The 25,797-nt window shown below is 42.1% G+C and overlaps 1 protein-coding gene across 7 annotated transcripts in view; it reads left to right on the forward strand.

Annotated features, from left to right (window-relative positions):
- Positions 1-25,797, forward strand: part of FYN (FYN proto-oncogene, Src family tyrosine kinase) — a 137,648-nt gene that overhangs the window by 26,589 nt on the left and 85,262 nt on the right. The window contains exon 1 of one of the 7 annotated variants that reach the window (XM_088052441.1): positions 11,067-11,100. The exons of the other annotated variants lie outside the window; for them this stretch is intronic. The gene's annotated coding sequence lies outside the window, so the exon portion shown is untranslated. Of the gene's footprint in view, positions 1-11,066; positions 11,101-25,797 lie in introns of those variants that run through there. 7 annotated transcript variants of the gene reach the window in all.

The raw sequence follows: 25,797 nt of genomic DNA on the forward strand, positions 1-25,797 counted from the left end.
AAGCTGCCCAGATGGTTCTGCAGATGTTATCAAGCACCATTTATTCACACAGACTTTTCTATAGGGGATGTTAACCTGGGCCTCACTGTTTCCTCAGGATTGTTGTGGTCCTGAAATAATTTTGGAAAAAAAAAATAAATCTGCAGTGTATATGTACAGTTAGTGGAGTCTCTGATGGCAAAGATGGGACTTGAGATGTAAGTGTAGCATGAGTTTTTCAGAGTAGGGACTTGAGGGTAATCTAAAGGCTTAAGAGTATATCTGTGAAATCAGGAGAATTCACATAATTTGAGGCTATTTCTAATTGCTTCTGCCATGTGATATTGAAAAGAAGAGAATGATCTCTCCTACTTCCTGGTTGCAAGATTACCAAACTGCAGACCAGCCATCTATAAATGGAAATATCTGTAATTTTCTTTGTTTTCCTGACTAATTCTCAGTATTATGAGAGCTGTAGAATTACTGTGAGTGAATCAAATATAAACCCATCCAAGAAGTAAGCAGAGTGTTTCCAAAAATTATCCTGGTTGGGATATAATAAGTTTTAAATCGGTGCTTTTATATATAAAAATCTGTGGCCAAAAACTCAGTAAAACCTTCAAAAACCTTCATTTCCACTTCAAAGAGAAGATTTATTTAGCTTTCAAGTAATCACAAGGCAAACATGGCTGTGGTCTGTAATTTTTCTGGATGTAGTTAAGAACTATTTTTGGAGGTTTGAGAGCTGTTGATAAAATTACAAACTACTTGCGCTTCCAGAGCATTTCCCTCACTTTGGAAACTGCAAATAGACCGTAGTGGTCTATAACAAAGTTATGTATTTCAGCCATAAATAATGCATGTTTGTGTTAATATATTTAATCATTAGTGTGCTGTATTTGCAGGAATTATTCTGTCTCCAGCCTAGCTACCATTGTTGCTTTCTGTTTGTAACTGCTGAAGTGCTCAAGAAGTACCTGTGCTTTCGGGGAGCAGACTGGAAGAAGTGGGTTTTTTGTCTTCTAAGTGTCCCATGGGGGAAAGAAGGCTGATTGTGGGTTTCCCTTTTGGTGTTTCTGTTGTCTGAAGTGCCACTGCCTGGCTGCAGCTCTCTGGGACCTGGGTAACCAGGAGTGTGCAGAGGTCCTGGAGCTCACCTCCTTGCGGAGAACTAGGGCACGGGGGGAGAAGCAACCTCAGCCTTAATCAGATGCGTTTGTTATCCATGGAATTCAGAGAGGCACGACAAGAGAGCTACAGTGGGCTGTGTGATACTTCATTTCCACGCCCTTGACTGTTCCCCCTACACGTCTGTGTGGGTCAAGTTGAGGGCACTTCCTAACCTCCTGCTGGGGTGGCTGGGTGGGTGAGACCTCTCCATCTGAGCCCTCTTTGGCTCCTGCACAAGGAACGCAGGCACTTTTGCACTTCCAGGAAGTCACGGCAGCCCCTCCTACAGTGAAGTAATCTGCCTTCCCTTCCTTTTTTATCTGGTTAGGCTTGCTGCTGCTGTTTTTTGTTTTGTTTTTTTTTTTTTGGTAGCATTTCCCTTAATGTAACTCTGAGAAGCTTCTGAACTAATCACGGATAGCTAAAACAGTGGTTGTAAACTTAATCCTGTCAAATATACATCTACTTTCAGGAAAGACACAGTTGTTTTTAATTAAATCAGATATTATCTCTGCCACGATTTTTTAAAAGCACAGGAATATTTTAAATTCTGGCAGTATACGGAAATGTAGCAAATTTGTAACAAAATGGATTAACTTCAGCCAGGCTGCTTTCTTGGAAAAAAAAATCCTCTGAGGTAATTCTGTCAAATTAGCCTGGTAGAAAAGATAACACATCACATGGAAGAACATACACCTTTTAACAGACTTGAATGCGCATGCATTTGTTTGCAAAAGGCTTGTGTTGCCTCCTTCACGTTTTTCTTTCTTCCATCCTTCCTTTGTTGTCTTGTGCCTTTAATTATTTTTGAAATCCCAAGAAGCAGCTGTATCTGTACTGTGTCTCATAGGGTAGAGACACAGTGATGTCTTGGAGCTCTCTGAAGTGCTGCAGAATAAGCTCTAAGAAGAAGAAGAAATCAGAGTATAGGCTTCAGCAGAGTTTCCTTTCATCAGGATATTCAGTGTTGCAGCCATCACATAAACAGCAAAATCAGGTCAGAACTGCCAGACTTCCCCTTTCTGAAAGAAAATTTTTTGTAAAGCTACCACTTTAAACTTTAGAAACAGAAGACTTTATAAGTATCATTATGGTTTATAATACAGAAAACAGTCTTACAATAAGTATATTGCCTCAGGCAGCTTTACTTCAGAATTTTTCTTCACTGAGTTTTGTAGTATGTGTGCTGCATAAATTAAATCTGTGCTCTGACACTTCTAATTCTTAGGGAGATTCTAGTGATGTGCTTGCTAATGCACTCCTCAGTGCTTTAAGGCTTTTGCCTTGGGTTTAACTCTTTGATTTTCACCCTGTTAAAATGAGGCAAGTGGTTATGGCTTCGTTCAGCGGGTGCTGGGGCGTGTGGCCAGAGCCACAGAAGAGGTTTCTTCTCGTCTTTGTCCTCTGCAGAAGGTATGCCGAGCTGGAATGGAGGAGAAAGCCTGCGGTCCTCTGACGTGACAGCCCTAAGTGAAGCTGGGACAGCCACGTTAGAACAGATGGGTGAATGAGCCCCTGCTGCTCCTCTTCTGTCGGTAGCCTTGAATCTCATAACTCACTAAGCCAGCCGGGCAAAGGAGCCAACATTTGTGGTTATATAGTGTAGTGAGCTTGGATTGGCATATTGGTGCAGAGGGGAAGCTCACCTTGCTAGGTGCAAGGTGCAAACTGCTGGTGGAGCTTGGACTAGCAGGGTGGATTTGGAGAAGAAACTCTGCAATTGTGAAGGAAAGCTCTTGTGAAACTCTGACTAGTTTGTGAACAAGATGTGGCTCTCTAGTGTGGAGCCAGATGTTGGAGAAAGTGGTCCCCAGTCCTTGCTCCTGTTTCCTTGTAAGGCTTTGCTCATCATCCTGGTCTCATCAGTCTGTGTTTTTTGGAGATTACTCAGGACTCTCAAGTCCTGGGATACAAAATTAAAAGCTTAACTCCAGTTAGTGTTTGCCTCTTTGTGAGGATTGGCTGCTTTTATTTAGTTGTTCACATTAGGATACTGGGCAGCAAGATGGGGAGCTCAGCTTCCATTATTCTTTCCAGTCAGCACCTCTGTGTCAGTACCAGCTTCTTCTGTCCTGCTGTGAATCTCTTCAGACCAAATTTGTGTGGCTCTGATAGAAGGGAACCAATGTTTTCCCACCAAACTCAGGTATTTGCTGAAGGTCTCTGCTTTTACTACATCTGTCACTGGCAACTATAAGAAAGCCAGCATCATTTTGGCTACTGAAGCAATTTGGCAGTTTATTGTGTGTGTTTCAGCAGCACTAATCAGAGCTGGATTTGACCAAATTGAATTTAAGTTTTGTTCACTTCTTCACCAGTCAATGGAGATATAATGATGTCTTCTGGGGGGTCGATGAGATTTCACTACACAGGCTAGAAGGGTTTCTCTTAATTGAGTTTGACCTCTAGTAGTTCACTGTTTCGGTTTTCTTTTCTAGCTTTCTCTCTAAGCCTGACAATGCAACCTTGACCTTCTGCGACCTAAGCTGGGGCTGCTCACATGTGAAATGCCACAACTTGGACATGATGATCGTTGTGGGTCCTTTCCAACTCAGCATACTCTGTGATTCTGTGCACTTCAGAGACATTTCCTTTGACAAAATGACTCCTAGATTGCCCCATTTTTGTAGGGCATAAGCAATCATATTTTTTAAATACAAAAAATGCTGTGTATAGCAGGTTTTTTAGTGGATGAATTTGATTTGTTTCTTTTTGGGGGAGAACTGCACTGGAGATTGCCTTTATGTTGTTGACATGTAAACTTTAATTTAATAGTATGCTTATTAATGCTTCCAGCTGTTTTTCTGTTTTATTCTAGAAATTAACACTTCAGCCATTTAATTAAAACCTTTGGGATTTTTATCTTTTTTTAAATTTCAGTTTCTCTTTTTAGTTTAAGTATCTTCTGTATGACTCTTTAACCTAATTTTTAAAGTACTTTTAAACGGTTGGTTTGTGATCTGAGTTATAATGAGTCAATATAATTTTCTTTCTAAATTTGACCAGTGAGATGAAGAGCAATTCAAAGTTTTCTGATAAGCATGCATGGAGCTTTGGATTATTGCTTTCTTTCTGTGTATTCTAATGAGTACAGTTTCATCCTTTTGGTTGCTTCCAACGGGGAAATTAACTTAGAAGATATTTGCCATCAGTTCATGCATGCAAGAAAAAAAAATTGCTTGCAAGAAGTTTTTAAAGGTAATTTCAGCATGATCTTTATTTAGTATTGCACCCATTAAATGAGTGTGGGGAGCAGTAGCTACTTAAGAGAAATGAGGTGATAAGAGAAAACAAGAACTGTGGAATAAGTTGCAGTTTGTGGGTTTCTGAGCAGCAGCTGCTGTATAAATTCTCAGCCCTTTGCCTGGGCTCTCCTGCAGTTATAACACGGGATAAAACTGTACTTTTGGATAGTTGACACTCAATATGCACCTTCTACTAGAAGTTCACAAGCTGCCACAAGCTATTATATAGGATTTGGGACCATAACATGGGACTTCTGGCCCAAGGTTCATGAAGTTTGAGCTACACAGATTATGTCTCCTATCTACGCAGACATTTGTATTAAACACTTACCTTGTAGTCATGTTAGTGCAATCTGCATTTTAGGACCGAGGGGTGCTTTGAAGGAGGCCACTGTCTTTCCCCATAGTAAACAATGTTTCCTGAGTAATCTGGGTAAAGACTGTAGTTGTCTTTGTATATGTGTTCAGTTCCATTCCAAACGGCCACGGCATTTGAAGTTCCTAGATAAACCTTCATCTATCATGATTTACAACATGCAGATTCAGGATTTAATCATTCACTTGAGCTGCCATTGTTTTCTGGTGATGTATATCTTTGAGACTACTTTAAAATAATCCAAAAGAAACTAGATACTTGGCTTTGTTTCGTTTTTACTGTTTCACAGTGTCACTAATCTAAAATCAAACCTTATTTTTTATTATTTTTTAAATTATTTTTCTCAATATAAACAGACAACACAAATTTAATTCCTTGCTAATGTGTCAAGCTGATGTGCATCTTGGTGAAAGCATAGAGGAGTCTTGCTTTTGCTGTGGTAAAGAAGCCGAAAACCAAACACTTAGCTCTGGATTGATAAAGCAAGGATGGAAGCAAGAATTAACCTCCTCCTTTTATTTTTTTTTTCTTCCCCAAAATATTCTGATGCCTTGTCAAATGATTGCGAATGAAAAATAATTTTGCTAGTGTATTTTAAAATTATTTTTCAGTTTTGTAATTTGACCAAAGTATATGCTTCTTGTGTACTACATAATGCTTGCTCATATGATGAATGTATGTTTTAATGAACCTATCAGAGCCAAAAATTAAAGTACCATTAACAATTGCCTCATATGTAACAGCCATAAATTAAAGTGCAAGAAGCTCCACTTCAACATGTGGAAGAGCTTCTTTACTCTGAGGGTGGCAGAGCACTGGAACAGGCTGCCTGACAAGGTTATGGAGTCTCTGGAGACAGTTAAAACCCCCTGGACACATTCTGGTGACACCATCTTGGTCAACTTGGTTGGAAGTTGGCCCCTTCCAACTCTAACTACTCTGTGATTCTGTATCTGTTTCAGAAACAGTGATACCCCCCTCCTACATCTAGCTTTCCTGACAGCACTGAGGGTTGTAAACCCTCCTGTCACAATTTGGTGCAGGGTGATAAACTGCCAGCCTCAGCTGTAAGCTGAGCCTAGATTGTTTGTCAGCCTATTTTAATAACAAAAAATCTGGAGATTGATAGGGAACTTGCTGAGGTTAATGGAAAGACCCTAATCAGTGGGATTGAACCAGTCATTGACAGTGCAATTCTTTGGCAAAAAGGCCCTTCTGTGAGTATTCTTTCAAAGTACTTCTCTAAAAGCAGGGTGCCATTGGCTGCTTGGAACCATTTTCAGTCCCTTTCATGCGCTAGTTTTTCTTTATCATGACTAGTTAGCAGCTCTTTGTGTTTGCTGGTCGCATGGCTACATGTGCAGTGCTAGTGCTGGCTGCTGAAGAGCAGATTTTGAATTAAGCCTTTGGGTGTGCATCGAGAGCTCAGCTGCAGATGGGAAGTGCCTTTCCTGTGGAATTTACATTAAAATTGTCACATGTAACATATCATTCTGCAGTCAAAAAAATGTAGATTAGGCTGTAATTCATGAAACAGATATTGAAATTTTAAATATATGATTTTGATGGATTATATCTTTCTTCCCCAAACTCAGTGTTGTCTGTTTGTAATAAAGCAACTTCACGAAATTATACATGAGAGAAGAAAGTAGACCATTAGATGTGAGCCTAGGGTTGAAATATTTCTGCATATTATTTCCTGTAAATTCTCTGTTCATATGTGGGGCTGCAAGTTTGGGTTTTTTTTTAAAGTGCAGATGTATCTGTAGATATCAATCATACTTAACTGAATAGGCTTTTCAAATATACCTATCACACAATGTGGTTTCGTTTAATGTGTGTTTAATTAAACATATATCTAGTCCTGCAGTTGTTAATCTGTCAAACTACCCTTGGAATCTATAGCCATCTGATCAAATAAAAGAGGGCTGGATAAAATCTCATTTAAGGTTTTGAGGAAGTGCATGTCTAAAAGAAATCTTTACTCCTAATTTTAAATAGTATTCTAGTACCATGTAAGCTTTCAGTTATTTAGCATTTCAAGTGTTTCCTCCCATTTTGATGGTGAATTGCTGTATCTGTATAATTTTTCTTGGATCATTTCCTGTCCACAAAAGACTTTATCTTAATACTGAGCCTTTCTAGTAAACACTCAATAGATAGGAAGTTATAGCTTCATAATAGACCACATCTCTGTGGAAATCTGTAAACATCCTTTTACCTCCCTCTTTTTTTTTGAGATTTATTCATTAGTCATTCCTTGCTATGCTGCTGGATTTGTGTGAGAGCTTGGCAAGGCAGTGCTTGTCAAATAGGAACCTTTTCGCTTTGTCGATGCTCCAAACTAAAGCTGTACAGAGAAGGTGTATCAGTTTGAATGCTAAGGTACTTTAGGTATCCTCAAAAGCAAAGTTAATAACCTGATAGGCATCTTTGATGGCCAAAGGAGGAGTTTTGCACAAACACAAAAGTTGTGTAATACCCTAGGAATATGTTTTTCCCCATTAGCACTTTGGAAAAGGTTAGTATCAGGAGAGGGATAAGCTGATGACCACAGACTGAATACCACTAGTAGGCAACCTGAAACAGTAATTTTTGTGCTGAGCTGGTGGTCCTGCCCATAAGGTGACCTGATTTTCAGCTTGTTCTCTGCACACCAAAGAATATCAATGTTAACCCGTCTCCAGCTCCCCAGTTTTCATGCCTCAGGTTCTTTCCACAGCAGGACTCCTGTTCTGCTCCACATCATGAGCTCGGGGAACCTCAGCATAGCAGTAAGCACATCTGGGACTGGGACCCATGCCTGGCCAGCCTGGCTGCCTGCTGAACCTGCCACACCTGGTGTTGGTCCAGCAGGAGAACGTAGCACCAGGAAGAGCTTGTGTTTCCTTCAGCCACAGCTTCTCTTTGGGTTTGCCCCATTATGCATCTCAGTGAGGAACTCTGTCAGCTGCGTCTGCTCCATTGAACATCTCTTTTTTTGCTTATGGATCAAGACAAATAGAAACTACCTCAGTCGAGATCAGCTTCTTCTGTACCTTTTAGCATAATTTCTCGTACTTATTGGTTTGAAATTTGAGATTTATCTCCAAGAAATTCCTCTGTGTGTGCATGCATAATACATAAAGATTTCATCATCTGCTTTCCTATAGTCACCAACTTAATTACAATGGCTCCTAGGAGAGATGCACAAAATATTCTGCCTGAGGTTGTTTAAATGAAGATTTTAAGGTCTGGAGAACCAGGAAAGTCTTCATTTCTAATTCCAGAAACTGCACTGGTGATGTTCATGCTTTTAATTCCTTTTCTGGTTATTTTGGCAAAGCGATGGTGAGGTGATTTTCACTAAGAAACCTCCAAATCACGTCAGTTTTGAAAAGTATCTATTTCCTTTCCCCCATGACTTCTAATCTCACGTAAGAGTCCATAAATAAGTTATATCACCTAAGGTAACCTAAATTGCATCAGAGGTGGCTGATGTAACTTTTCTGAAGCCCAAAGCATCGCTCTTGAGGCAGCCACCTGAGTCCCCTCATTTCAGTTCAGCCAGTGTGACTCGTGCTTCTGCATCTCTCTTTTCTTATGTGAGCCAAGGAGCAAAGGCAAGTGCTGCCTTCATCCTGACTAAACTGAGGTTGTGAATTCACTGTGTTTGAGGCCTGGGGAGTACTACCTCCCCTTAACCTACTGATCTGACTTTTAAAATTATTATTTTTAATATCTGTTATCTAGAAAAACTGACAAGGATATCTCAGCTCAGGCTTTACTGTGCTGCTGTAATGCAAACCAAAGGAGGGAGATAACTTCTTTTATGCGCCATAAAAACTAGCTTTACTGGCTTTCTTTGGAGAGCTCTCTCGAATCTCAAGTCTGTATACTTTGTCTTCTTACCTTCCTGTTTCTCTCTCATGCTTGTGCCTTGTACAAAATACCTGTATTTCTGCATGTCTGCTCTATATTATTGGATGTTTGCAGAAAAAGTGAGTATCCCTCTCACAGAACCTTTTGGACAGCTGGTATAAGGAAGGAAATGGCCTGATTTGTGTATGTGAATTACTGACACAGTCTCCAAATACCTCGGATTGCCAAGTCAGGAAGGTCTTTTCAATGAAAGCAATATTTCAGAGACCTGATTATTTCAATTAGATAAACCATGGATAATCACAGCTCTTTACTTCTTTCTGACAGATCTAATGTTATTGATGAGCTGTGGTGGGTTGATCCTGGCTGGACGCCAGGTACCCACCAAGCCACTCTATCACTCCTCAGCTGGACAGGGGACAAAGAATGTAATGGAACATCCATGGGGCAAGATAAGGACAGGGTGAGATCACTTCTGGTAGGTACTACCACAATCAAAACAGTTGGGGAAAGTTAGTTTAATGTTACCAATCAAATGAGAGTAGTACAATGAGCGATAAAAACTGAATAATAAAATACCTTCCTGCCACCCTTCCTTCTTTCTGGGCTTAACTTTATTCCAAATTTTCTCTACCTCCTTGCCCCAGCAGTGCCAGGGGGATGGAGAATGAGGGCTGTCACACACTTTTTTTGCCACGCCTTTCTCCTCAGAGGGAGGACTCCTCTTCACACTCTTCACCTGCTGCAGTGTGGGATCCCTCCCTCAGGAGAAAGTCCTTCCTCCATGAACTTGTCCAAAGCATGTCCTTCCTACAGGCTGCAGTTCTTCACAAGCTGCTCCAGTGTGGGGCCCTTCCAGTAGGGCACAGCCCCTCAGGAGCAGGCTGCTTCAGCATGGGTCTGCCACAGGGTCACAAGTCCTGCCAGTAAACCTTCCAGGGCATCACAGCCTCCCTTGGGTTTCCACCTGCCCTGGTGAGTGGCCCTTCAGGGGCCTCAGGTGGATGTCTGCTGCACCATGGGCTGCAGGAGGGAGCCTGGCTCACTCTGGTCTGCACCAGGGGCTGCGGAGGATTAAAGTTCTCTGTAAGGCTGAGTGCCACGTTGTTTATGTTTATCAAGAATTAGCATTTTTTTCATGTTTTGTGCCTTCCATAATCCAAAAGAAGTACAGCTGGTAGGGGTTTTTTTGTCCCCAAATAGTGTTCCAGTTTTATTCCTGCATGAATTAGCAGCCAAAGAAGATTCTGCAAGTCTCCTGTTCCCTAGCCTCATTTGGAGCTAGCAAAAAGGAAGCAAATATAAAGCCAGTCCAGTTTTGTCACTGTTCTTTGCTCTGATATTGACACATAATACATTCTTTCCTTAAAACATGCAATCATGATGTCATTTTCCATTTACTTATCTGCTGTTAATTTCAATAAAAGTTTCGTAGAGGCTCAGAGATTAGTGTCTGATAATCAGAGTAAGTCTAAAAAAAAAAACAAATCAGCCAACAACAAAAAAACCAACAAACAAAAACTTAAAAAAAATTATTTATAAGAAGATTCCTTGTGTATTTTCCAACTTGAAAATAAATGACTGCAGCTTGTATTACATGAATCTATAAATAATTAACCAGCTTCTGGTGAATGTGTAGTTCTGGAAGTCCTGTGGTACTTCCTAGGTGAATGCTGGACACAGAGAAGGTTCAGGTCTTGTCTCTGTGTCATCACATAATTTAGTAGAACTGGTAGTGAACATGTTTTTTCATGGACCTATATTAACTGGTAAGTTGAAGCTGCCATTGGTATGTTTGGTCCTGTGACGTCTGATCACAACTGGTGTGTTGAAATAGTAATATTCCGGGTAATACTGCCTCGTGCTTAAAGATGCTCCTTCCTGTGTGGTGGCATTTGCTGTAACTGCTCATTTGGGGTGTCACCCTGCCGCCCCTTCCGGGCACTGACCTGTCTCCTTCCCACACAGAGCTGCTCGTGCACAATTGCCACTACCCGTTGGCGTAACTGTAACACTATTTCAGATGTGGGTATGTGACTTTCCAGTTGCTTGCTTCCTGCAGAAGGTCCTAAAGCAGGACTGTGTTGTAATGTCCACTGTGCCAACCGCGCGCGGGTGCTCTGCTGCAGTCGCTGGTGTTCACTGAGGAGAAGGAGAAGCGCGTCAGAGCTCCTTTCTGTAGAGCTGGTGTCCTACGCATCCTGCACTGCTGGCTGGTGAGCAAGTCACGGCAGCTGCGTGTCCTGCTGGATGTGGAAGTGTTTAGAAGAGGAAGAACTGGAATGAAAGCTCTGATCCCATGGTCAATATCTGAATTAACTCTAAGTCTGTCTTCTTCTGGAGTGACTGCAGGGCAAGAGATGATGGAAATGAGAGTGGTTTTCTAATTTCCTACTAGAAAATAATTTAATTGCTGAAGAGAATGAGGCGACTGTTTACCGACAGGGCTGTCTGAAGACAGAGCTGCAGGTAGGAGTTAATACCACCTACTGATTTTTCAGCTGTGAAAGGAAACTGGTGAATAAATAATAAAGATTATCTGTTTCTGTGGAACAGTTATCATTAGTAAGCGTGAAGGGAGGTAGCTGCCATTAACCTCCTGTGTAGGAGCTTATAACTGATGGTGCAATAACAGTAGCTATCTTGAGAATCATGTGGCCTTGAGGAAAAAGGAGTAATTGCTTCATATCTCCGGCTTTCCTTCTTCACAGTTGTGCTTTTCACAGTGCTGTTCAAGAATCTCCTGCTCAGCTGTGAAGGAAGGGGGTTATTTGGTGTGAAACACCCAGCGTCACTGTCCCATCCTTGAGGTCTGCATGGCACCGCTTGCCAGCTTGGGCGTTGGTAGGGATGCATACAGTGTGTGATTAATCTGAGAGCTAATTAGGTTCTTACCCTGACTGTACTAATGTGTGTCTCGTGGGGCGTTCAGATGGACGCTTAAGATTTCATTCTTTTCCAACTACCTCTCCCCGTCCAGGCTTTCTAAGAAATAAGGATGTGTATGATTTTAATCTCTTCTTTGCTTATGGGGTGCCAAAGGTGGTGTTGTCTCAAAGTGACTTGTGCTTTTGGGGACTATTTGAGGAAACTGCCTGGGAAAATCCAGCCTCATTCAAATGCCAAGTTGTATGCCTGGGATAATTAATCACTTTCAAAAAATAGTAATTGTCATTTAGAAAGCCTACTTCTTCTAGTCTTTTGGAACTGTTTTGTGTAATGTTCAACTCCTTATTTGCATAGACCTTGAAGTGCTTTGTGTGAAGACTCGGTATACTTTGCTAGCTTGGAGTATAGTCTTACTCTTTATGTGGGATTTTATTAGGAGATACTCATAATTTTTCCATTTGAGGTTTTGAAGAAGCATTAGACCAGCAATTCTAAATTGTGCAAGTGCTGTTTCCCCAGGATATATAGAGTGAATAGTTTTGGGGTTGTTGTATCTTTAATTCTGCATACTGAAGCCTTAAGCCTTTTATTATCTCACATGCAGATGAGGAAAAGGACATATGTGAAATCCTTAATTATTTGCCCTCTTCCGGTCTTGGTTTTGGGAGCTGCACCAGTAGATTCTTTGGGTACTCAATGGAATATTTTTCTTTTTGGGAGACACTTTTCTGTTAGGAACAACAAGATGCTTAGGTGCTTCCAGGCGTATTTTGGTGTCAGTACAAATCTCCCACGTAACAGCACGACATTAAAGCTTTTGAAACTGGAAGGTCTTTTCTTTCATGAAATATCTGGCCCAACTTATTGAATTACAGGTAAGAGAGCATTCACTTGCATTCAAGTTGCTAGTGTTCTTGGTGAGCCCTGAGGTTATTCTCCCTCTTTCTCCACAATGAACGCACTGCTGGAGAAATTGGCAGTAGGCATCTCAGATACCACATAGCCTCTGTGAGGAGACTGGATTTTGTTCCTCACTGCTCCCTTTTTCTCCTGGAGAAATGATAGTCAGTTTGCCATGGTCTTTACACTTGCCAGGAAGGAAACTTACCTTTTTTCCTTTGCAGAAAGTTCACTGATACCTGCAGTTCCTGTCTCTGGCACCCAAATTCCCCACCCTAAAATGGGTAGAGGATTATTTAATGGGTTGCCATTCCACACTGGTTGTAGAAGCCTATTCAAGTACGACCTGACTTTGTTTTGTATGCTCTGCTGACCATGGTGAAGCCAGAGGATGTTCTTTTTGGGTGCATTGAGGAGCATGGAGAGTGACCACATAAACAAGTGCATCCACTGACCTTGTTGCTACATTGCTGTTACCAAGTTATCTTCCTCTCCCAAGCACACATGACTAATCACAGCTGCAGAGAGCTGCAAGGGGATAAGCTTAGAGGGAAAGAGAAATCAGGCTGACACAGATGTTTCACAATCTGAGAGTAGTGTGGTCACCCATGTAAATCAGGTTACAGTTAAAGAAAGCTTTTTTACATGCATGCATATATCTAATGGCTGCTTGCAGTTGTGTTTAGCTGTTTAGGTGGGTACTTCTAATGCAGATTGCATTCAGAAATGATCAGTGCAAAATATTTTAAATCCTTCATGCTCAGTTGCTTGTGCCCACCACAGACTTTCTCTTACTCTGTTTAAATAAGAAGCATGTTCTAGTTATTTTGCCATGTTCTTCTTCAGAGAAGTAAAAACACGAAGTTGAAGGAACAGGTGATTGATCAAAACGTTGTTGGATACCTTAGTAAAGTTATGAAGCTCAAGGCAAGGTAATCCTTAAGGATTTAAACTTCTATTGAATAGAATTTAGAAGCCAGTTTCCTAAATACCATATTTGGGTTTTTCCCTAAATCTTTTAACAACACTCACCACAATCATTTTCACAATTTGTCACAGCTCAGAAAGCTGCTAACCATTTTCATTCCTCAGAAATCACTTACTCTTCTGAAGAAGTGAGTAATGGCTTCCTAGCAGGAATAAGTACCTAGCCAGAGGAAAGTGGTGGCACGAAAAGCAGGTGATGCTTTATCTACACACAGTTGCTTGTCACAGCTCTTATACAAGCCTATGGGGCTCTGTCTCCCCACACTGCCTGACCACAGTCTGGGTGAGGTTCTGCCTTATTGACTGTTCAGGGCATGTGTGCAGATATCCTGATACAGCTGTTGGAGTCTTGGCTATGAGGTGTGCAGCAGTGGAGGGGCTCTGTAGAACATCCCCCTCATCTCCCAAGGTAGAGACTCGCTTTCATGGTTCCAGAGCTTGAACCCATGTACATTTTTGACCTTTTGGTTTTCACACCTGCTGCCAGTGATGCTCCAGGAGGGCACTGTGCAGATTGTAGGGCAGATAGTACCAGTGCCAAACCACTTGTGCCACTGTGAGAGGGGGGAGCGTTGGTGGGGAATTATTTTGTGGGGATAACTTCTCCATACTCACTCCTGACCTTTTTCACTGTCCTGAAAATTTCCTCCGGTAACTGGGCAGCATCGCCTGGCATTGAGTTTTGCATTGAAATTACATTGAAATTACATTTCTTTCACCTTCTGTAAAGGACTTCCTTCCACCACTATTAGGCAGAAGGAAGTAGGCTCTTACCCCACACCACTTCCTCCACAGTTTAAGATTTCTTCTGAGGTTCCTACATAGGGATGAATGTTTGATCTGCTATCAACCTGCCTCCCACAGTTTGGGATTTTGTAACTAGACAAAGATGATGCTTTGCGTACTTTTTCTAAGCACCCTTCAGCAAAATGAGTCTCTGCCCTCTGAAGGGAGCTCTCTGATGGGCGTAAGAAGCTGAGGCTGGGCTAGCTGTCTGCAGTCCCTGCTGAAAGCTTTGAGACTTGCCACAGGGGTGTGTGCATGGGCCACAGGTTCTGCTTCCATCTCATACATCAGTCATGCTCTGAGCAGTGGTGATGATGGGCTGGGGGTGTTCCCCAGCTGGGCGTGGACCTGCTAGGGGTGCTCTCTGCCTTCAGACTGGGAGAGCAGCTCCCTGGCAGAGAGGGAATGAAGGGAATCATCTGGAGAAGCACCTGGGTTTACTTTTCCAATATATTCAGGGGTTTGCTTATGTTCAGAGTTTTGGGCTCTTCCTTTCTCTTTCAGGTGTTTGCTTTGCCTTGGTTTTCAGACCACTCTGATAGTGTAAAGTTCAAATGAAAGGTTCCAGTTCCTATCTGAGGTTTTTCAAACAAAAAGGTTAAATGGTTTATTTGTCCCTTTTATCTTTCCAAAGTCCTGCAATATATTCTCACTAAGGTGTCATACTTTATGTTAAGGGAGAATACTTGTGATTTTGTGAATGCAACATTTGTGGTGGATTCTGCTGCACCCTGGAAAGGAACTTAGATTTTACTGACAGTAGGAAGCAGTTGTACATGCTTTCTGGTTTTTTTCCCTGTCTAAAGGAGCATGTTTCTGTAGAAATTAGTGGGAATTTTCACATTGAAAATTAGAAGGATGAGAATAACAACACAAAGCTTCCACACTAGGCGTCCTTAGTGGTGTTGATCCTTTTGATGTAAATCATCTCATTCTGCCCTTGTGAAGATCCTGCTCCATAAAATCCCTGTCACTGAGAGTGATGAATTCTGGATGCAGAATGAGGACAAAAAGCACATTTCTTCTCTGTGGCTAAGCCTTTGAAATTGTTGGCCCAGAGAGATTATCACTGGAAATTCTGTAGGACAGAGGGTATAAAAACCTGCAGGAGGGGAAAACCACACATACCTGATGACTGTTTGCATCATGTAGACACTTAATGGCATGAAGTGGGCTTACCAGAAGCAAAAAATATCAGGAGCACTGAAGGTTTGGCTGAAAGTGGGCATGGCAGTCTGACATCCCAGAGATATAGTGCCATAACTCACCCAAGTCTAAAGTATAGAGTTACAGCTTTCTAATGAAACATGGAAAATCAGCTTTCAGGTTAAAAAAAAAAAAAAAAAAAGAATAAAAAAATATAAAAGCTATCTTCTTTTTTTTTCTTGCAAGTATTCTGGTAATGTATGTTTAATAAAAATCTTCCATCTGCTAGAGGGAAAAATAGAACTTGTAAAAGTTCATTTGTGAAGCCACTTCACTGGCAAAGAGCTAATAAGATAAATCCAGTGTCTGAAGAGGCTAATACTTCAGTTTGCCCAGAAATCTTGGTCTTTTAAATCCAGAGCTACAAGCAATGTTTTGTTGTGTGTTGTATATTAGGATAAGTACAGGAGACCTGATAGGATTATCTGTGCAAGATGTGTCAGCTGGAGCTCTGCTGTATTCATCTTCAGTGCCAAGCAACTCCAATTCCTCTTTGGTCAAACAAACTTTTTATTCATCGAGGTGCAGTTGTTTGCCAGAGCTATTTGCAGTCATGTGTCAGAGGGGGTACAATTAATACATTGTAAAAAATATGGTTTTTTTAGTGGTGTATGCTGTGGAGATTTAATAGAACCCTGCTGACAGTGCTCTGAGGACCAGTGCAGGGTAAGGATTTGCCAGATCATAGCTTGAAATTTTTCAACCAGCAGTAAGGAAAGAGTGTGTGAGAGAGCCTGTGGGAACTGCATTTTGGTTCAGCAGTGTCCGCTAACATTGTCAAACTGCCTGTCTCAAAGTGTTAAGGCTGATAAACTGCCAGTAATTATCATTTAGAAAATTAGCGGCTGCCAAAACCATCACACACATCACATGTGTTGGTTGGACTGGTTTGAAATTACTTTGCTTAAAAAAAAAAAAAAAAAGAAAGAAAAATTCCCAAGCCTGCATCTGCTCCAAGAATAGCGTTGAGTTTTGACATATGACAGTTGGTGCTGGCAGAAGTTATTTTTGTTGTTCAGAGTAGGCTTGGGGGATACTTTCTTGGAGTGCGTCACTACTGCTATTTACCGTCCGGGTAACAGGACAATTGAGACCTCTGAGTATTTGCAGCAAATCTAAATAAATAACTGAAGTGTGTGGGATCTCCTTTCCCTTCCCTTCTTTATCCTTCCTTGCCTATGACACTGGACAGAGAGAATTAAAAATAACAGTTTGCCAGAAGGAAAACTTTCTTATTTTGCAGTTGATTTCCAGCCACTGCAAAGAAACTGAATCGTCATGGAAGGGCTGAGCAGGACAGAGCAAAAGCTTAAAAGCAGCTTTGGCTGCACACCACCATCACTTCGTGTCCTTACAATCCTCCCAAACAGCCCATATGTAAAACACATGGCTTGAGGCAGAGCAAATGTCATTCATTTCCTCCCAAAGGAAGCTGAGTGCCACTCTGACCCAGAGCTAAGGATGATATGAACACAAGCATATCACACAGATATTGCTGTGAAGGAGGATGAGGGTGGTGAAATGACCATGTAGAAGCTTGAACGATGTTTTTCACGCAGAGGTTTGTGATTTGGTCAGTCATCAATGAATAAGTTGGTGCAAAGTCTCTGAATCAGTGATCTGTAACTCTGAAGGACTCAGTTGTCAGCACAAGAAATTTTAGCTTACATTTTAGTGTGTGTACCTTTCTACTACCATTGAGAGCAGGGGTGTAAAAACTTTGTGTGCTCTCTACTTTTCTCTCCAGGCTGTGGATCAAGACAGGATTTCTGGGGTGGCACAGCCAACCTCTGAAGTTCCTGTTCACACATGCTCACCTGTGTTGCTCACCCATCATTGTTTCATAATTTAAACCAAAACATTTTGGAGTGATTGATATTAAACCCCCATGTCTCAAAGACTCAGTGATTGGTTCAATGTAATGAACAGGAAAATCAGTTGAACTGAGGTAAATGGAGAATTGCAGCAGAACAGCCTCTGCATCTAAGGGATAGAGACAGCTCAGGGTTAATCTTCATCAGCACTTCTGATTTGTTTTGGAAGTATACCTTTTCAATAAGTGATGACTTGTATCAGCTTAATCAAACTCTTAGTGAAATACAGGAGACTTTTCTCTTTTCAACAAATATTTCTGGTACTGTGAAGCAAGTACTCAGAGAGTACCAAATGGGAATGGAAATGAAAGCAAAACGTGTTTCATTTCTTTATTTCATCTATGTGAACACTTTACTGTGTTTAATTCTGTTAATCTAAAATTATAAACAAACTTAGCCTGATATAATCTAATTTTCATTATAGATACCAAATGCTATTATGCTGGGCAACAAATTGGCTTAAGATAATTCTGTCTTTACAAAATAAGATTGTAATCAACAGATTTATAGTTTAATAAAGTCTCATGATATATGTATACCCTATAGCTTTTGGAGCTTTATTTTCAGTTCAGAGTTCCCATTAGTCTAATTTAAGATTATTGGTACAATCATTTGATTTAAGATATGCCTTTTTATAAACCAACAAAGAGTGTCAGCATGAGATACTGAAAGGAAGCAGTGTGAGGGAACCATCTATGAGATGTTTTATTGCAGAGTTGTTAATGGATGAGACTTTGTGACAAAAGTTCGCAGTGAGAGCCTGTGTTCTCTCTAACTTTGGAAAGGGCAGGGGACAGTCAGGATATGTAGGGTCCCAGCTGAGAAAAGTGAGATTATTTTAGTCTGAAATAATGCTTTTGCCAAAATATAAAAACTTTTGTAGGTCAAAAATACTTTTTTCATTATTTTCTTCTTTTCAAAGTCAGTCTAAACTGTAATCTCTGAACACCATGGTCTAGTTTATTAGTCAGATAGCACTGATCTTGAGATATAAAAGCCCAACAGCAGAGCCCTTACTGACAGGGATATAGAAAACAATTGCTTCTTATTTATTTAAGTACTTAAAAGAAATTAGGAGTTTGTCTGTGTGTACATATTTTAGTTTCTGATTTATTCATCTACTATTTTTGTACTTTGAAACAGCAAATCTGCTCCAATTGCTTTTTTTTTTTCCAAAACAGTTTCTTGTTTTTATAGAATCATAGAATGGTTTGGGTTGGAAGGAACATTAAAAATCATTTAGTTCCAACCACCCTGTCAAGGGCAGGGACACCTTCCTCAAGACCAGATTGCTCAGAGCCCCGTCCAACCTGACCTACAACACTTCTGGGGATGTGGCATCCACAGCATCTCTGGGCAACCTATTCCAGTGCCTCACCACCTCTGACTAAAGAATTTATTCCTTATGTCTCATTTAAACCTACTCTCAGTTGAAGGATATTTCCCCTTGCCCTGTCACTACATTCCTTTCTAGAAAGTGTCTCTCCAGCTCTCTTGCAGCCCCCTTTTGGTACTGGAAGTTGCTGTAAGGTCACCCCAGAGCTTTCTCCAGGCTGAACAACCCCAGCTCTCTCAGCCTACATACATAGGAGAGGTTCTCCAGCCCTCTGATCATCTTCATGGCCTCCTCTGGACTCACTCAAGCAGGTCCACATCATTGCCATGTCTGGGGCCCCAGAGCTGGATGCAGGGCTCCAGGTGGAGTCTCACAAGGGCAGAGCAGAAGGGCAGAATCTCTTCCCTGGCCACGCTGCTTTGAATGCAGCCCAGGACAGAGTTGGCTCTCCGGGCTCTGAGCACACATTGCTGGATCATGCCGAACTTCTCATCCACCAACACCCCAAGCCCTTCTCCTCAGGGCTTCTCTCAATCTATTTAACCTCAGGCCTGTATTTGTGTTTGGGATTGCCCTGAGCGTGATTGCACTTGGCCTTGTAGAGTGTCATGAGGTTTGCACCTCTCAGACCTCCTAAGGTCCCTCTGGATGACATCTCTTCCCTCCAGGATGTCGACTGCATCACACAGCTTGGTGTCAGCAAACTTGCTGAGGGTGCAGTCATGTGCCTGCAGTTTGCTCAGCTTCTTGTCTGAGCAAACTGGCAGAAATAATTAATTAAGCTTGCATGGTAAGCAGGCTGTGGATCTGGGTCATTTGTAACAAATAGGTGAGACTTCATGAAATGATTTTGCTAACCTGATGAGGTGTGTATACAGGAATGTGAGTTTCTAGCTGGCTGGCTGTGTGTGATCAGACTTAATGTACACCTTTATTTCAGAAGGTGTATGAAATGTGAGGCTATGTACATGTTGCTCTGGTTTGGGGTGTTCTGAAGGGGTGGCTGGGGAGAGACCATGTTCTCTTCCTCCTGGTTTGTCCCTGTGCTCTTTCAAGGAACTGTAATCTTCCTTAGGCATACTTGGATTAATGCTGCCTAAGATCCTCTAATTACATAAATAAATTAAAAACATGCAGGACTTGAGGAACCTGGCAAAGAGCAGTCCTCCTTGATCCTGTGTGTCCATGAGCAAGGACAGGCACAGCTCAGAGCTGTGAGCAATAGGCCATGGCACACACGGCACAGGCAGCTCTCAGCTATATGGCTGAGGAGGCTGGGGAAGGGTGCTGTGACTGCCCTGGGCTCAGACCATCAGTTCCCTTTTGTGCCACAGCACAGGAAGACCTTATCTGCAGTATAACTGGAGCCAGCAGGGTGTATATCAGAGAGTAGCTTCCCTCTCCCCATGCCCCCCTTCACCCTGCCTTTAGAGTAAAGACAGGGTTTCTCTGGCTAAAAAGCTGCATTTCACGAGGACAGGAACCAAAAGACCGTTCATTTGTATGGTGAGTTGCTATAAATAGCTTGCTCTGTTAACATAAATTCTTTCTGTGAATCCTACAAACAGGGTTTTATTCCAAGCCTACAAAATGCTTTGTATACCCTTGTTACTTTGTACGTGGTGATGCTGATGCTTCCCCCCACAAAATGAAAGAAAAGTCTGACTCTTGGAGAGTAGCACTGTTCTGTTGAAGGAGTAAAGGAGTCAGCCTTGCTTAACAGGCCTGTTGCAGTGTTAACCTTTTACATCACTGATGCCAAAATGACCACTGGACATTTTTAAGGCAAGTGAGGCAGGACTTTCTGAAGTCCACGCACATTGGTTTTTAAACCTTCAACTAGGCTGCAATGTTTTCTGCTGCTCTGCTCTCTACTAATGTTTGCAGTGGGTCTGGGTCAGAAGCTGTAGCTACTGCAGGCCTTGAAAGCTTTGCAGGGCTTTTAGGAAGCTTGTAATTGCTCCACTGTGAATCCTAGAGTGAAAAAGAACTTGCCCAGGAGGAATGTCTTCTCTTACTTCTCGTGCAGTGAGAACTCTATGGACATAAATGGTCCCAGCTGTATGATATGCATCTGTCACTCTGCAGCTTTTTATTTTCTTCCTTTTACATAGTCCTGGTACTGGAAGCCCTCTCTCTGGGAGAAGATTTTCAGTTTCCATTTAAATCCATTTCTGCATTTGACTATCAGATGTTCAGTCCACGTCCCTTTTCCCCTCTTCACATGAAATGGAAGCCAGTGAGCTGTTCAAATTTTCATAGAGCTGAAAGATGTGACCCAGAGGTGTCTTTCTGGAAAAGGGAAGTGCTTTTTTGTTCAGGCAGTTGATCAAACACACGTGTTTTTGAGGAACCAGGCTCTCTCTTACCTCTTGTCCTCTTTTTTTCAGTGCATCCATCTGCTTGTGGAGACCGCTGTTCCCACTGCCCATGCACGTGTATGTCAAGGTCAAATACAGATCCCTTTCTTGATACCCTTCCACACATGAGGTGCTCCAAAGTACTTGTAAGCTCTCTGTCTGTGTGGGTGGGTTGGAAGTGCAGTAAGCAGTGGATGGGCACGTGTGTAACTTGGGGAGAGGAAGCAGACCAAATACACTGCTTGTTATCCAAGGTGAAAACTGCAGTGCGTGGTGAGCAGGGCATCCTGACATGCCAGGTAGCCTTTCTGCACAGACTGTTCAGCTGCAGTGCCAGTGGCTTTGTGGGACTGTTGTGGTCCCAAATTCTATTGATAATTTGCCTTTTGATTTAAAAGTATAGGCGAGGGAAAGGAACTTGACGCTTTTATCGTGTGCAGTTTGGGTTTAAAACATGACTATCGATTAGCTGCTGCTGGTGGTGTTTTCTGTTGAAATCTTCACAACTGGCCCTTGCAGCAGCTCCCAGATTGTGCAAATGGTTTTTTGGAGGGGAAATTAATTAGCTGGCTTGTGTATTCAAAAGAAAGAGGAAAAAAAAGTCTCATCTCTTTGTGGCTTTCAGGCATGCATCCCTCTTTTTTCCATAGTTGTTAGGAATATGTGCTTCCAGGGATTGTACCGTCAGCCTGTACCATTCATACATTTTGTAGAGTTCATAATCAAATGCGTTCACAACTGAAAGTGGCACACGTGCTGCTCTGAATGCTCCTTCTCAGATGTCTCCTGCTTCTGGTAACCCACATTCTGCAGCTGGAGGCTGCGCTCCAGGCACCGCATGAATGGTGCGTCTTGTGCTTCGGCGAGGCGGAGTGAACTTGATTCTAGGTCAAAATCAAATGTGACATTTCCTAAGTGTGCGAGTCCAAACTAGTTACAGCACTAAAAATCAGAGCCTGTGAGTACTTTCTGTGTGTTATTTCTCAGTGTTTTTCAGTCTATTTTACTCCAGGTGGGAGGGACATTGAATGTGGGTTTATTATTCTGGTTATACCTGCAAAACTGAGAGTAGGAAGAAAATAAACCAGTGTCACCTCATCACATAAGGGTGGAAAAGACCTACCCTTGCAGTACCAAAAACCCACTTCTGTTGTTCCAGGGTGAGGGTATCCTGTTTACAAACAACAGCCTAGATAATACCTGCCAGCACAGCTTCTCAGATCTTCAGCCTGCTTCTCCCTGCTCCACTGTTCTTCCCCACAGCCCTCACAGGCGCAGCGAGAGCAGGCAGTGACCCAGATGCGCTGCTCTGAAAGTGCCATTTGTTTCCAGCACTCAGCATGCTGGCAGATTTGACACATGGCTACACATGCATCCATCACTGGACCAAAATACGCCTCTCCTGTGCTGTAAGGGGTGTTGTATCAGATAAGCCACTGCTGACAGGGCCAGTAGCTGTTCACACATCCTCTGAGATGTGTGGCAGTGTGGGTGCATGGGACACCTGCCCTCCAAATGTGGATTTGTTGAGCTGCATGATGCAGTCCTGGTGCTAATTTTTTTTTTTGACTGCTTGAATTTTCCAGGGGGTTAGCAGGCAAGAATTTTGCTATTGCATGCTTTGTTACCAATGCTACCAAAAAAATAAGGAGAAAGGCCTTTTTTCTACTTCTGTTTTTTTGTCAGGGAGTACAGGGCTGTTTTCTTTCTCTACTCCAATTCTGACTGCAGCTTCATCTCTGATTCCATTGCATACAGAGCTATTTAGAGCTATTACATGTATATATGCAAATATGTGTTTATACAAATATATATTTGCACACACACACACACACACATATATATATAGAATCACCAGAGTCATAGATACATAGATATATGAGGTTGTTAAGACTAGAACATGAAACTAGTTCTCTCTCCCCTCATCCAAGCTATAACCTCAATCAGTCTTTTTTCACTTCTTTGTGGATACCAAGCCATCAAGTCTCATTCAGCATGACTAAACAGATAGCCATTGATACCTCCCTTCCTCCCTCCACCTGCAGCTCTCCCCATTATCTCACACTGCTGTTGCCATGGACAACATCAGTGTCCCTCAGCCAGACCAAAGTCTGTCCATCTCTCAGTTCCCTCTGTCTCAGAGTAAACTCTGAGAATGGCAGATTCTTCTTGCATAAGGTCTCTTAATAAATGCCCTGTGCTATCTGCACCACACAGTTGAAATTCACATCTAAGCACTCACATGTTGTCTTGAATTACTGCAACATCCTTTTCTCTGGCATCTTCAAATTATAATTCCATCTGTCCAGAGTGTCTTTACAAAAGGAACGTATCCCATTTCCTCATTTGGTAGCAGTGTAACCTTCCCTATGCACTCCTCTGCTGATTTCATCAGCACAAGGTGCCTATCTTTATCACCAAAGACCCTCCCTTCCTCTCTACTTCCCATCTGTCAGCCAGCTCCAAGAGGGCATGTTTCTCCTCCAGCCTCCTGTGATGCCTGTCTCCTCCAGTGCACAACTTGCTTTCTGACCCATCATTGCAGATTTTCTGCTGACCTCACCCACCCAGTTAATATCGGCAGGACTACTGTCTTCTTGTCCTTTAGGTCTCTCCTTTAAAATGTTCTGGTTTTGTCTGGGAAGCAGGCAATGCAGAGCAGCTCACCACCATCTTCAGACTTCAGCGTGCAGCACTTGCACAAGTAGTAAGCACTCATTGTAATTTTAGACCTCACTGAGATTAAGGCCTTAACCAGCATCTCCTGTCACTGCAGGCTTTTAAAAATAGGCTGAACATGCACAGTAATAGCAGCATTGTAACCATGGCAATGGAAGGAAGGCAGGGTTTGCAGGCAGGGATCTTACCAGACCAACTGGCGTGTCTGAGGGCTGGACCGGGATGACACAGGGGAGAGGTTTCAGGCTCAGGAAGGGACTGTGAGCCTCAAAGCACATCTCTTTTTCCCCAGCTAGGTCAGGTGGCCTAATAAAAGGAATAACGTAAGTATAGGTGTTGCTGCCTCGAGCAGGGAAGCCACCCTGATGGTCACTTGAGGTCCCTTTCGATCCTGTAGCTGTTTGAATGGGCAGACATGACTTCTCCTTGTCCTTCTGCTGTGTGTTCGAGCATATGCCAGTCTTCTGCTGATACCAGCAGAAGGTCTCTGAATATCAAGAAACCAGAATATCCTCATTAAGGATCTTCTTGGAGGATAGGAGAGTAATGTATCGCTCTTTGAGCGGTGGCTGGCTTTGTGCAGCAATAAAACATGAATATTAAACAGGAAATCAATGACACTTCTGAAGCATGTCTGAGACAGAAATCCAGATGTTGTGTGGGGATATAGGCCCTTAAGCCTTATGTCTATGCCACTCTTTTTTTTTTTTCTTTTTTTTTTTTTTAAGCTGCCTCTGCATAGTTGGCGTGGTGTAGGAGTGGGGCATAGCAAGAGAAAAACCAGATTTTTTAGCCTAGTTTCCTGAGGAAGTGGGGGCTAGGCTGTTAACTCAGTGTGTTTGTACACCAGTCCTCCTCTTTATAAGTTTGCAGGCTGTCTCCAGCCAGGGAGGAGCCTTCAGGGGCAGCATTTGATTTCCCAGCTCTTTCTCCGGTGCATGAGCTGCTGCCTGGAGATGATGGGCATGGTGGCAGCAGGAGCAGGGTGCTGCAGACACCCCTGGAGCAGCTGAGCAGTGGCTGCAGCGGGGCTTGTGCAGTAAATGTGACTGGGTACCAGGCATCTGGGGCTATGGGAGAGCCAAGGGCACCAGGGATGCAGTGTGGGAAGGGCTCTCATTGTAAAGTTTGCATCACGAGTCCAGATCAGCTGGAAATTCAGTTTCATTAGTTCCACTGATCAGGCATTTCCTTAATCAAAATTTCCTTAAAACAAAAGACGAAGTAGGGAGGTTGTACTGAATAGTAATGACATTTTAAATCCTTAGAATATTTCAGCAAAATTAATGCTTATATGTGGCTTCTGTGCTGCAAAGAGGTTTATATTAATGTAGCACAATCCTGGAATTACATGAACCTTATATTTTTCTGGTTCACACCAGGACACTTGCTTTCTGAGGGAAAACCTGTTGTCTTTAAGGGCAGTGTGAAAGAATAAAGACTTGATCTGAAGCTTGAGGCTGAAGCATTACATCAGTGCAAAATCTTTTCATTCATAGTTCTAGTGTGTTGTCCTGAGAATTTAATTTCCTGTTTGCACTATGGGAGAGTCTTTTTTGGAAACCACTAGAGAGCAGGGTTGGTTGTTTAGGGTGTTTTTGGAAGGTAAATTGTCAAAATACAGTAATTTTTTTCAGTCAGTCTTCTTTATTTATTTTATTTCCTGAATATAGAACCCAGCAACATGAAGTTTCATCATTAAAGTAAGTAAATAATCAGTGAAGTAGCATGAGGGATAGCCCTCCTTTTATTTTCCTTTTTTTTCAATTATCCCCATCCTCAGCCCATTGATGATTTTTCCTACATTTTGCAATGTTTCTCAGATTTAAAGGTTATATCCTCTTCTGTTTTGTCTTATTTGACAATGAAGGGCCTTATTTATTTTCTTTACTTGTCTCACTATTTTAAAAAATAAACCAGAAAGTCAAGTTTTTTGTTCTATTTCCAGTACTCTTGTTTATTTTGAAACTTCCAGAAAGAGATAAGAACATCTTAAGAAAAATGCTCTCTAGAGTAATCCCTTAAAGAGCAGCAAACAAACACTACAGATTGGTCCTAAAGGCTGTGCTTCCTTTCTGGGAGGGAGGGAGGTGGGGAGAGAGGATGTTTTCTTTTTAGCTGTGCTCTAATCATCCGATCTGGGATTTGA

This window comes from Pseudopodoces humilis, chromosome 3, assembly GCF_049639895.1.
Source record: "Pseudopodoces humilis isolate 2021_Gansu_Grassland_sample_001 chromosome 3, ASM4963989v1, whole genome shotgun sequence".
NCBI lineage: Eukaryota > Metazoa > Chordata > Aves > Passeriformes > Paridae > Pseudopodoces > Pseudopodoces humilis.